This window comes from Coffea arabica, chromosome 1c (genome assembly GCF_036785885.1).
Source record: "Coffea arabica cultivar ET-39 chromosome 1c, Coffea Arabica ET-39 HiFi, whole genome shotgun sequence".
Classification (NCBI taxonomy): Eukaryota; Viridiplantae; Streptophyta; class Magnoliopsida; order Gentianales; family Rubiaceae; genus Coffea; species Coffea arabica.
The window spans coordinates 32,795,912-32,808,567 of NC_092310.1; positions in this window are offsets into that span (position 1 = coordinate 32,795,912).

Consider the following 12,656-nt stretch of genomic DNA (forward strand, 5'->3'; position numbering starts at 1 on the left):
CACTCCCTTTGTAATTTTAATTGGTCCTCATAAACTTGTGTAGGTATGAGTGATGTGAGAATCTTGCGTTTGCCATCGTGCAAAAGTGTGTATTTATTTGCCCTTCCATCGAATGTGACGTGTTTGTCAAATTGCCAGGGTCTCCCCCAAGATGACATGTGTAGCATGCATAGGCACTACGTCACACACGACTTCATCAATGTAAGTACCAATTGAAAAGGGAACGCGTACCTGTTTGAAGACACATACCTCTCCATCCTCACTTAGCCATTGGAGGCAGTAAGGGTGTGGATGTCTTGTAGTTGAGAGCCCTAAACTCTCAACCATGAGCAAACTTGGTACATTCATGCAACTCCCACTGTCGATGATGAGGCTACACACTTTGTCACCTATTTTATAGTGAGTGTAAAATAAGTTCTCTCTTTGTAGTTGCTCGTCTTCCTTAAGTCAGGCGGTTAGCACTCGTCGTGCCACTAAGCAACCTACTTCTCCTTGTGTAGAAGAGCAATCTTCCTCAGCCGAGTCTTCCTCTAGGCAGTCTCCTTTGATCAATCCAGGCATCTCCTCACAATCGTCATCATCAGACACGATCTTGCCATTGTAAGTGATTAACATGACCCTTTAGTTGGGACATTGAGACTGAATATGTCCAAACCCTTGGTATTTAAAACACTTGATGTCCTTACTCCTAGTCTTAGGAGTCTCATGTGGTGTCTTAGAAGTAGACCTGGATGCATCAATAGCTTTGTTAGGGGTAAAATTGGTTTTATAGTTAGAGGCATTACCTTGAATTCAGCTAGAAGGAGTTGGTGTAGCCGAATTTCCAGCTTCGTGGGTTGTTCGCCGTGGTAGGTTTCCCTTCCAAGAAGGCGAGTTGGCAGTTTGAAAGGTACGGGTCCCACACCTCAATTTCCTTCCTCTCTCGGCCTTGATGGCTAGTTCAAAAAGGTCATGGATATCCAAATAATGCTGGAGCTCCAAGGCTTCTTGAAGGTCATGTAGACACCAAATTTTTAGTATAGTTTTATTTACTATTTTTATTTTCATGTTAGTTTTTATTTACTTTTAGTCTCTTATTTTTTATTTTATTTTTAGTCATTTTAGCATAGAATTTATCGAAAAAAAAGAAAATCATTCACAAAAATATGTTTATTTCTTTTAGATTCAAGTTTACTGTTTATTAATTGAAAAAAAGGAAAAACAAAACAAAAATTTTAATTTAGCATTTCATTTTTATCTTTTTATGCCTAGTTTTGCTCATTTTATTCAATTTTACTTAAGTTGTTATTTTTTCTTTTGTTTATTATTAATTAACTGAAAAGAAAAAGAGAAAAAAAAAAGGAAAAAAGAAGAAAAGAAAAAGCTGTTTCATGCAAGAACCCAATCGGATGGCCAAGTGAGAAGGGCTGAGCTGAGGTTTACTGGTGACCATTGAAATGAGGGTTTAGGGTCTTCCACTTGATATAAAAAGGCTGGGAAAGGAAACGCAGCCAGAGAGAGAAAAAGAGGGTGAGGCAGGAAAAGAAAAAAGAGAACTAGTGAGAGCTGGGGGGTAGCGGCTGAAGGCTGAAGAGAGGCTACGGGGGAGTGAATCGAGAGTGAGAGGAAGAACAGCGGCTGAGGAAACTAAGCGAGAGAGAGAGCTCCAAGGGAGAAACCGAAAGGCAGCGAGAGAGAGAGCTAGAGGAAGGGGCTTCGGGGAAAAAGGAGAAAAAGCTAAGAAAAGGAAAAGAGAGGGAGTTTTCGGGAGAGCTAGAAAATCTGGGAGCAATAGAGAGTGATGGCTGGGGTTGCGTTAGAAAAAAAAGAGAAGAAAAAGAAAAAAAAAGGAGAGGAGAACAACGGCAGCTAGGGTGGGGAGCTGAGAGTGAAGTGTGTGACGGCTGGAGGGAAGGAGTGCCTGAGGGGAGAGAATAGAGTGAACGGGCTGAGAAAGAAAGCTAAGGGAAGTGTGGGACAAAAAAAAAGAAAACGGAAAAGGAACTATGGAAGAGAGGGAGCAGAGGGAGCTCGAGGAAGAGAAAGCTGCGGGTAAGAAACCAAAAAGGTGGCGGCTGAAGGAAGAAAAGAGGGATGATAGAGAGTCTGGAAGGAAAAAGAATAGAGGCTACGACAGCTAGGAAAAAAGAAAAACTAGGGTTTGAAAAAAAAAACAAGAGAGATGGGGAGAGCTGGTGTGGCGGTTGAGAGATTGAACTAAGAAGGAAATAGCTTCGGCGGAGGAAGAAGAAAGCTTCGAGCTTTGGGGGCACTGAAAAAGGCGAGGAAAACACAAGAGAGGATCTGATGATGGCAAAAGGGAGGTTTTAGAGAGACCGAGGGAACCGGTAAATCTAAAAGAAAAGCAACGGACAGAGAGCGAGAGAGAATTGAGAGCGAGGGAGAGTTTGAAGATCGAGACGAGGAGGAGAAACTCGATTGAAGCTTCAAGTGGCGGCCCCGTCAGTCCCAGCAGAAAAATTTTGCAGCTTTCCACCAGTAGCTCATTCGCCCTTGAATCTGCTCATCTTACCGCATCATGTGATGTTCCGTCGTTTAGAACATCAGGGGTAATCTCTAAACTCCCTTCCGTCATGAAAGTTTGGTCTTATGACAGATTTCTTCTTTTCTTTTGCTCTTTGCATTTCTTGTTCTTTCTTTGCTGTTTTATCTCCATTTCTCTGTTATAATCTTATGACAGAGTGTATCATTTGATCTGTTTGACATTGGGAGTTGTATCTTTAAGTTGTTTTGGTTCAAAGTTGATGTTTGGTTGGATGTTTTGTCTTGATGAAATCGCGGTGGGCATGAAACCAAAAATGTTGCAGTGAAAGGAAACCAGAAAGGAGAAAGCTATAATGGCTTAGTGATCCTGTTTTGAGGTTCTTTTTGCATGTTTAGAGGATAAGTTTCAATGGTCTTACCATCTATATTAAAACTTTGATGTTAGCTGAGAAAGTTTTGATCAAAGTGCGCATTTGAGTCTGAATTTGTGTGCGAAAATGAAAATACAGCAGGCCTGTACTTTCGGTTGCTGGAGCTCTAGTCTGATTGAAATTTGTGGTTTAGTTGATATGTCATATGCACATTCACACTAAGTTTCCTACTCTTGTATCTTTGCTACATTTTCTGGATGATTGCACTTAGGAATCTGCGGAAGAAAATAAATGTCTTATGAGCATAAGTTGATGTTTCTTTTGCTGCCGCAGCATATGCTTCCCTCTTAGTCAGCCATTTGATCTTTAATGTTTCGTTGTTATTATTGGGCTTGGGGTAATCAAAATGTCTAGTTGCTAAGGGGTGCTGAGAGTTGGTTTTAACTGTTTCGTTTGGTTGCTTGAACTGAGGTATGGAATTTGCAAGAGCTTCATTAACTACCGAGAGTTTTGTGTCATAGCATAAGCTTGTTCCCTTCGTATTTGCATGAAAGCTTTGCATGAAATTCTTCCAACTATTTGCTTTGTTAAGTGGTGTTTAGCCATGTTTAATTGGAAATGGATCAAGTCTTGCATGAATCTTGCTGGCCGAAAGTTTCATGGGGTTGCAAAAGCTGTTGAATGAAAATTGCAGCAAGAAACATAGGAATGATTCCGAACTTGCCAGTTTTCTCATCTCCCCTTGGTTTGCATGTCTAAGCTAATGTTTTATGATGGTTTTGGAATCTAATGTGAGCTCCCTGAATAGCTAATGAAGTTGTAAAATCACAGAGAAATGAGAAAATGTTTGCTGCACTTCTGTTTTGCTATTGCTGCATTTTTGTTTCTTCTTTTGCTTTTATTTCTTGCATCACTGTCAGTCATCAATCCGGTTTTTCTCCCTTAGTCTTGTAATAAGAGTGGGGAATCCAAGTTGGTCGATGATTGGGAGAGATGTCTTGTGATTGTTGAGGTTTGTTGGTGATGTGCATGGTGAGAAATGAAGCACAACAGAATTATTGCAGAAACAAGTTTCCTTCGTGGGTTGCATGCTTTTCCATGAAAAATGTCCAAGAAAAATTGCACTTTACTCTCCTTAGCTTCTGTCTATGCTACAAAGGCCCAATCATGTTCTAATTTCTTGCAATTGGGTCCTAAAGTAATTGCAATTTCAACCATTACTTGACCCTTTCTTTGCTCTTGGACCCTTGAAGTTCCCAAAATGTTTTAATTGGGCTTGGGTGATTGGTTAATATTTGCAAATGGGTCCTTGGTAGTTTTTCTATTTTAGAAATTTGATCAATAATTTACTTTCTTGGAAATTATGCATTATTTGATTTCATTTAAGTCGCAATTGGGAGGGATTTGGTGATTTTGTTTACATTTTACTATTTAATTGGTGCCTTGACCCTTTTATTGTTTTGAAGCTAATCTTTCTTTCATTTGATTACCATTGCAAGAGTGGTAACCTCTATCCCTTTACTTTTACTTTCTCCAACGTGCTCCTACATGTTTTGTGTGAATATGCATGCTTTAATTCGCTTTTCATTTTATTTTTTATTTATTGCCTGTTTCGCTTTCTTTTTATTATTTCACCTTCTTTAATTGGCAAGTCATTTGAGGGCATTTGAACCCCAATTTGTAATAGCTAGGTTTTGGCGCCTCTCTTGAAGACATGTCTTAACTAGTCAATGTAATAGTTAGGATTTACTTTTATAAGTCTTCCCCCTGTAGATTGTAGTAGGCATCCCCCTTTTGTAATAGATAGGGCTTGTGTGCTATGTGTTTATGTGTGCCTATATGCCTATGTGTTTAATCGTTTTCCCTAGGACTCTGCATCTAGACAAGCATGCTTATGTGTTACGTGCTATGTGACACTATGTGCTTTGCATGTCTATTTACTTTTAGTATTATATCTAATTATGTGGATGGAATGCACGTTACCGTGGCTAGTCCAATGCTAGTCATGGTCTTCCCCTCGAGCTCTCACAAGTCGAATGCTTATGATAGAGCATTAGTAAAGGGCTAGTCCAATGCTGGACCTTTAGGGACCGTCTACGCGTTAGATCATGATTGTGTGATAAAATCACTTCATCTCATGCATATTTTCACTTTTTAGGGTCCTTTATCATTTTTTGCATGACATCCCTCCTTATACGTATATCCCTTCCCCCATATTTTCCCTTATATGTATATTACTTACCCCTTTGTATGAAACATGACATTAGACTTGCATCCCATTTAAGAATTAGAACTAGGCTAGTACATTTGCATGATTAGATTAGGGAAGATACCCCTTGGATATGGGATATGGACGAGTTTGCCTTTTCTAACCTTAGCACGCTCGTATTCCCTCTATTAAAGGGAACATTGAAAGTCACGAGTATAAGTCCCCCGCACCCATTATGATGCATTCCTTTAGGTCATACACATTTGTATATTATTATTTTCTTTACTTTTCCTTTCTTTCGAGTCTCGTGACTTGCATTATTCGTGACCTCTCCAAAGAGTCCACATTGGGCATCACAATTAATGTGATTGGCACCAATTGAGCTTTAAAGAGAAATTTTGACCCTCCGATACCCTCTTAAGTCTAGGGTTTGCATTCATATAGTACATCCAAATGTGATAAATCTTTAGGTTAAAAATAAGAAAATCTTGGACTAAATCGCGCAACTAGCCTTGGCTAGGTTGAAAGGGTGCCTTGGATTCTTATCATTGCCTTCCCTTTCTTCAAATATGACTCCCGAATCTTTTTCTCTGATTTTCGTAGATTTGGAGTTGTTTAAAAAGGGTTTTCTACTTTTTTTTCTTTAAAATTTATTTTTAGGTGACTTGGTACACCTTAATTCTATACCAAGTGGCGACTCCGATTTTTTTTCATTCAAAAAATCCTTTTTAAACTATATTTTGGATCAAATCGTCGCATTTTTAAGTCCCATTTAGACCCATGTTCTTCTTTTTCTTTTTAAATCAAAATTCATTTTTCAATCAAAAATTGAATCAAAAACCATTTTTTCCAAACCCGTCTTTTATTTTTCTTAGTATAAAAAATGGGGCGCGACAGGTCAAGATTGAGACCTCTAAGAAACCTGGCCATGGTTGCTTCCCCATCTTCTTGAATGTTCACCCTCATCATGGCCATCTCGATCTCCTTATAATAGTCCTCCACACTCATGTTGCCTTGAGTGAGGGTTTGCAGTTTGGAGTGGAGATCTCGATTGTAGTAGTTTGGAATGAATCTCTTACGCATCAATGCCTTGAGTTCTCGTCAAGTTCGGACTCGCGGTTCTCCCATTCTCCTCCTATGGGTCCTCACTTGGTCCCACCAAACTAAGGCGTAGTCGGTGAATTCAACGGTGGCAACTTTCACTTTTTGTTCCTTACTATAATCGTAGCATTCGAAGACCATCTCGATGCGGCCTTCACATTCCAAGTAAGTTTCAGGGTCACTCTTGCCTTTGAACACGGGATCTTGAATTTTAAGTCCCTTGAGTTTGTTCTTAGACGTGTCCCTTCTAGGCTTCTCGGGTCGTTCCTCATTCTCACCGGCAGAGTAGTCCTCGCTATTTGCCTCTTTGGTGCCATGGTTACTCCGATTGTGAGATCTTAAACGAGAACCCCGTGTGAGACTCTTGGATAGCTCATCAAACCGAGTATGCAACTCCTCCATTTGTTGCTCACTAATTCGCCTGAGCTCGTTCTTCATGGCGGTGAACATCAAGGAGTAGTCTGTGGTTGGTTGTTGTTGCTCCATGTCTCTCTTTATACCCTGCAAAAGGTTAGTAACACGAAAAATATTGCTAGTATATCCTCACTTCTGTCCCTTAGTGTGTCACTCTGTGACAGCCCCATCTAGTATATCCTCACTCTGTAACAGTCCCTTAGCGGACTGCCTGCCCAGCTCTCGCCAGGACTAACGGTGCAGTTTAGAGCGATCTAATACGTTCCGGAATATACAACGCGCGTAAACATGTCAAAATCAAAATAATCAAAAAAAAAAGAAATCGAAGCCGGTCATGAATAGTAACCGACACGTCAACATCCGGCCAAACATCACACATCTTGAAATTCAGCATTTACAACCCAAAATGGCATACAAAATTATCCCATAAGTTTATACATATACGGTTTGCCAAATCAAAAGAGAAATTGGACCCAAAAATACATTTAGGGTTTTAATCAATGAGCTATACAAAAGATATGTACAACTAGCTCAATTCGGCAACCGACTATCAAATCCAGCCCAAAAGTATTTATTTTCCTGTAAGGAAAACAAAAGGAACAGAGTGAGCTTACGCCCAGTGGTATACTATCACATAAGCAACCAAGTCATATAGGCATAAAGCGGTCAAAAGAAATAAACCAAGATCACACATTAACAAGATGGTAAAAGGATACGGACGGCTCTCAAGAGCCCCTTTTCTCGCTCGTATACTTGATCGAACTTCATTGACCCTCCGTCAATGTTGACAAAGTAACCAACCATAGGCTCCACTTTACTTCCATTCCTTCCACCCAACATACCCCTACCAGGCCCGAACTCCAAACAGTAGAAATTTGGTAATACTCGAGTATACCGGAATCAAGAGTCTCACTACTACAAGATTCCAAATAACAGTCCCCATGGCTCATCGACTTTCACGACCAAGCCCTCGCTGGCTCGATTCAATCGATTACCAATGGGGTTGAGCTCAGTAGTACAGTAAAGGTCATTGGATACTCGTCTAAAAGACACCAAAATTAGTTTTCCATGTACATATCCAGTATCACAGTGAAACAGTAGACAATCAGTAATAATATCAAAAGGGGGTGAGGGCGATCAAGTACACCCTCACCTTAATCAAATTCAATGGACAAATAAGCCTTCAAGGCATCACATTCACATATAGCAAAGCCACATTGTAAACAAACAAGTGAGTAGTACACTCACCACTCAAGCAAATGATATTTCATGCACTTCCGCCTAAGAGCGTCTTGTACCACCGTCACGTCCTAAAACATTCAAATAAACATAATAAGACTCGATTACAATTCATAACCAAGTCCACATACCACCAAAATAAGGTTCCACGAGAATATATAAACACTAGAGTAAACCAGGAAAATCCGGAAATGGCATTAAGCACTAAGCTAGAAAAATAGTTTTTGACGTCATTACACGGTTTTGGCACCATTAGCACTACGATTATCGGATGGAGGTGTAAGATACACCGTTTCGAAGCTAAGAGATAGGGCTACATAGTTGTAGAAGGTCACTCAGTCAATTTTCGAGTGGAACCAGGTCAAATATGCGATATACTACACCAGAACCGCAAAAACAGGTTCACAAACCGCATTCTGGTTCAAACATCATAAGTTAGGCTTCCTAAGTCCAAATCAGGTGACTCCAAAGCCATCCAAAAGCTAAGATACAAGGATACAATTCATCAGATGACATCAACAACCAAATCAGAAGCATTCCTACTCAAATTAACCAATCACAGACGCAATTATCAAATTCGGGTAGAAACAGGGCAGCAGGGGTAATTCAGTCTTTTCATAAGCTACGTTGCTCCGATTAACCTGAAATTTTGTAGGCATCTCTAAAATATCATTCTCTACAACTTTTATGTTTTAAACCAAGGTCAATTCGGTCTCTAACTATGAGGTACAGTGCCGGGTAGAATGTAAGACAATGAAACCCTAACTTTTCAATTTTTCTTCCAAACCAGAAATTTTCTGCAATTAAATACCATTCACACCAACTAGCCTCATTATAGATCATTTCCAATCATCATACATAGCCACACCATAACAATCATATTAAAACAGAAAAATCACCCATAAATGTAAAACTTCACCAATTCCACCAAAAATCAAAAAATAACACCAAAAATCATCACTTCAACTACCTCAAGTCACAAATTAAACATCATTAGGTGGAGGAGAGGGGTTTCTTCACTACTCACCTTAGTAAAACAAGAGAGAGAGCAACTTGTCACCTTAGCTTTCCAAACAACTCCACTAACCACCTCACAATCACTCACTTAAAGATTTTTATGGAACAAAAGCAAGATTAAGTAGTTGATTAGTTGAATTTGAGCAAGATGGAGGCAAGAATTTGAAGAGTTTTCTTTCTTTCTTTGCTTGAAGTGGCCGGCCAAGATGAAGGAGAAAATGGTGAATTTTTGGTAGTTTTTTGATTTATTTGGTCAAATGGTAAAAGGTGAATAGTAGTCCAAAAAGTAAAACCAGTCATATGGTGACGCTTGTCACCTCATTAAATGCATCTATATCTCTTTGTTTTCTTTCACATCAATCCATATAGCAACCTCTAATTATCTCATAACACCCGGTAATTTAAACCCAGTATCCAAAACTTAACCTAGTTGGCCGAATTTTTCCGAACTTTCCGCGCTAGCGGGTCCCACGTCTGGTATACGCTCTTAATTTCTCAAAAACCAACCGATACTAGAAAAATCATCTAAAAACTATATTTACTCATAAAAATTATTGGAAAATTGTCCTAATAAGGAAAATGCAGAAAACAAGCCATTAAAAGAAAATAAACCCTAGAAAAATGAGAAAATTACGGGTTCTCACACTCTCTCCCCCTTAAAAGAATTTCGCCCTCGAAATTTCTCACCTTAACTCACGAAAAGTTCAGGATATTTCTTTTGCATCTCTTCTTCCACCTCCCAGGTAGCTTCCTCTACCCCATGGTTTCTCCATAGTATCTTAACCAACGGAATCTGCTTGTTCCTTAACTCTTTGACTTTCCGGTCAAGCACTTGGACAGGTTTCTCTTCATAAGCAAGCGACTCGTCTACGTCGATCTCCTCTGGTTGTAAGATATGGGATGGGTCGGGATAGTATTTCTTGAGCATCGAGACGTGGAAGACGTCGTGAATTCGAGAGAGATTGGATGGCAGCTCTAATCGATACGCGACCGTTCCTACCCTTTGGAGGATCTTGTAGGGTCCAACGAATCTCGGTTGGAGCTTCTTTCCTTTGCCTGCTGTGACGCTCCGTAAGGGTGTGATCTTGAGAAACACATGGTCTCCAACTTCGAACTCCAAGTCTTTTCTTCGATTGTCTGCATAACTCTTTTGTCGGCTTTGAGCTGTTTGGAGTCGTTGCCGTATCAACTTGACATTTTCTCGAGCCTCTTCCATCCATGGAATAGTTGCCAGGTCTAGTGCCTTCCTTTCGCGAACCAAAGGATATCCGCGGGACGCCTGTCCAACTCTCGCCAGGACTCGGTACAATTCCCGTTCAAGCTCAATACAATACTAGCCATCACAATAAGATAAAGTAAGAAAGAGAAATCGCTTCCATAATTAACATTCAAACTTACACCACAAGTTCCAAAATATATCAAGTACCCAATTCTTACATCAGGATCCTAAAAAAGAATACACATCAAATCCCAAAATATACAACAGCCAAAATATCTAGCCAATTGCATTCGAAACCCTAATACACAAGCACATCCAGAGGATTTCTCCGAGATTCACTCCAGGTCCTTTCCTGTTAAGGAAAACAAATCTATGGGGTGAACAAAATGCTCGTGAGGCCAAGAACACACATGCAAGCACATAATCCAAGTAGCAAGCCCAAATAACAAGTCAAATTATAAAGTGCGAGTAGTTAACAATTTCAATGAAATGTAAACAAACAATTCAAGGATATGGTAACTCTCAGGAGCTAAGTTCCACTTGCTTTGTCAATGTTATTCGTATACCTTCCCGTGATGACTCTCTGTCAACCGGATCGGTATTTCCAATCCGTAGATCTCCACTTACTTCTCATGTCCGTCCACCTTACAACCCCCCACCGGGCCCGAACGACGATAAAGGCGCTACTGCACGAGTAGGCCAAACAAGATCTCTCCAATAGATCAAGCTTATCATGTTATTCTTATGACTCACCAAGGTTTCTGACCAAACCCATGTTGGCTCGAGTTCCAAGGTCGACCTATGAGTTTAGGCATCCCCCATGTACATTTGAGAGTCGAGGAGATTCACTCCAATGACGTATGCAGCCATAGCATACAATTTCATTTCATTCAAGCATTTAATCATTTCATTCCAGTCAATCAAGTCATTAATAATTCATTCATTTCATTTCAATCATGAGTCATTCATTTCAAATAAGAATGAGTGCGGTAAAGTACACACTCACCTCCATTTTCAAAATCTCCAATCAATTATAGCAATTAAGCATGTATCAAGTATTCATACATTTGACACTCACCAATTAAACAAAGGAGAAATTGTCACTCGAAAATTCAGGTGCCCACTGTGGGATCCTCTTGAAGGTCCTCATGAGTGTCTGAGCAATTGATAATATACTATTACTTATAAACCCCAAATATTCAAGGAAGATTGCACACTTATACAATCTAAGAAAATTCACAAGTACGAGTCTGGATTACTCGTAAATCGAGGTTTAAAAGTGGGGTTTTAAAAGTACAAGAGAAATCTAATTTGCATCTCCGAAATCAAATGTAAAACGTTCAAGTGATATTAAGGGGAAAAGGAGAATTCGAAAAACTCCATTTCCTTAAGTTTCGAAAATTTCAGTTTTGATACCAGATCTTTGAAAAATCATATCTCACTCATTACAAGCTCAAAATTGGAAAACTTGGTACCGTTAGAAACTTCTTCCAAAGTACTAAAAGTTCCTAGAATACACTTTCCCATGATTCCAAATGGAAGACATTCAAAATTTGGCTCAAAATTACTGTTTTAGGCTATCAAAGCAGTTTCAAGGTTGGTTTTTGGCCAAATTTGAAAATTTGGCAAAATTCACACAATGCGAACTAGCCTTTGAAATTTGGAAATCAATTAGAGTTATAAGCAAAGTTCAAAACAAAACAAGTAGAAAAAGAATCAGAGTTTTGAGCACCAAAATATAGTGGGTCAAATTTGCTGAAAAATTGGGATGGTTAGGCAAATTTCCAGGTTCAATTTACAAACATTGGGACTTTGTTTGAGCATCGAAATGAACTCAGAATGGCACCAAATTTGGCAGTATTATACTAACATATGAGAGCTAGTCCTCTATCAATTTTCATGGAAAAATACGCACGGAAAGTTGGTTAACCAGATCACCAAAATTTCCAAATTTCCAAGGCAAATCTGCCTTGTACATGAGTTTTCCGTTTTCAAAATATTTGGCCAACAAAAATGCCTCAAACATGGTCCCTTTGTGTAGGTAATGTCTAAGAAACATCCAAGATACATTTGATAGGTGATTAACACCAAGAATTTCGAAACAACAAATCCCAATCAAGATTTAGACATTTACTAGCCAAAAAGAGGGTTTAAATCATTGAGTCAGTTTCGGGTTTTGGCTACAACTCACTCAATTCAACTTGGAATCGAGCGTGGTCAATGGTGTTGAAAACTAGATTCATAAAGCTACAATTTCTTAGAAGAAGTAATTGTCAAAATCTGTCCACAGCTAGCTCATATTTGAGCATAAATTCGCTGTACAAAACAGAGCTCCCAGTGTAGACACGAAACAGGATAGTCATGTTCAAATGATTGGTATGAACTACTCAGGTGGAATCAGAATGTGCATTTTATACTGTTGGAAATATGGGAATGTCTAGTTTCCAGTGCCACAAACGGCACTCGATTTTAACATCGGAGCAAAAAGTTATAGCTGTTTGAAAAACACTGCTAGAGCAGTTTGGGAAAAATTCCAGTTTTACTAGACCTTCGAAAACTCAACATCTAACCATCCAAATCCCAAAATTTTTCGATGAAACTT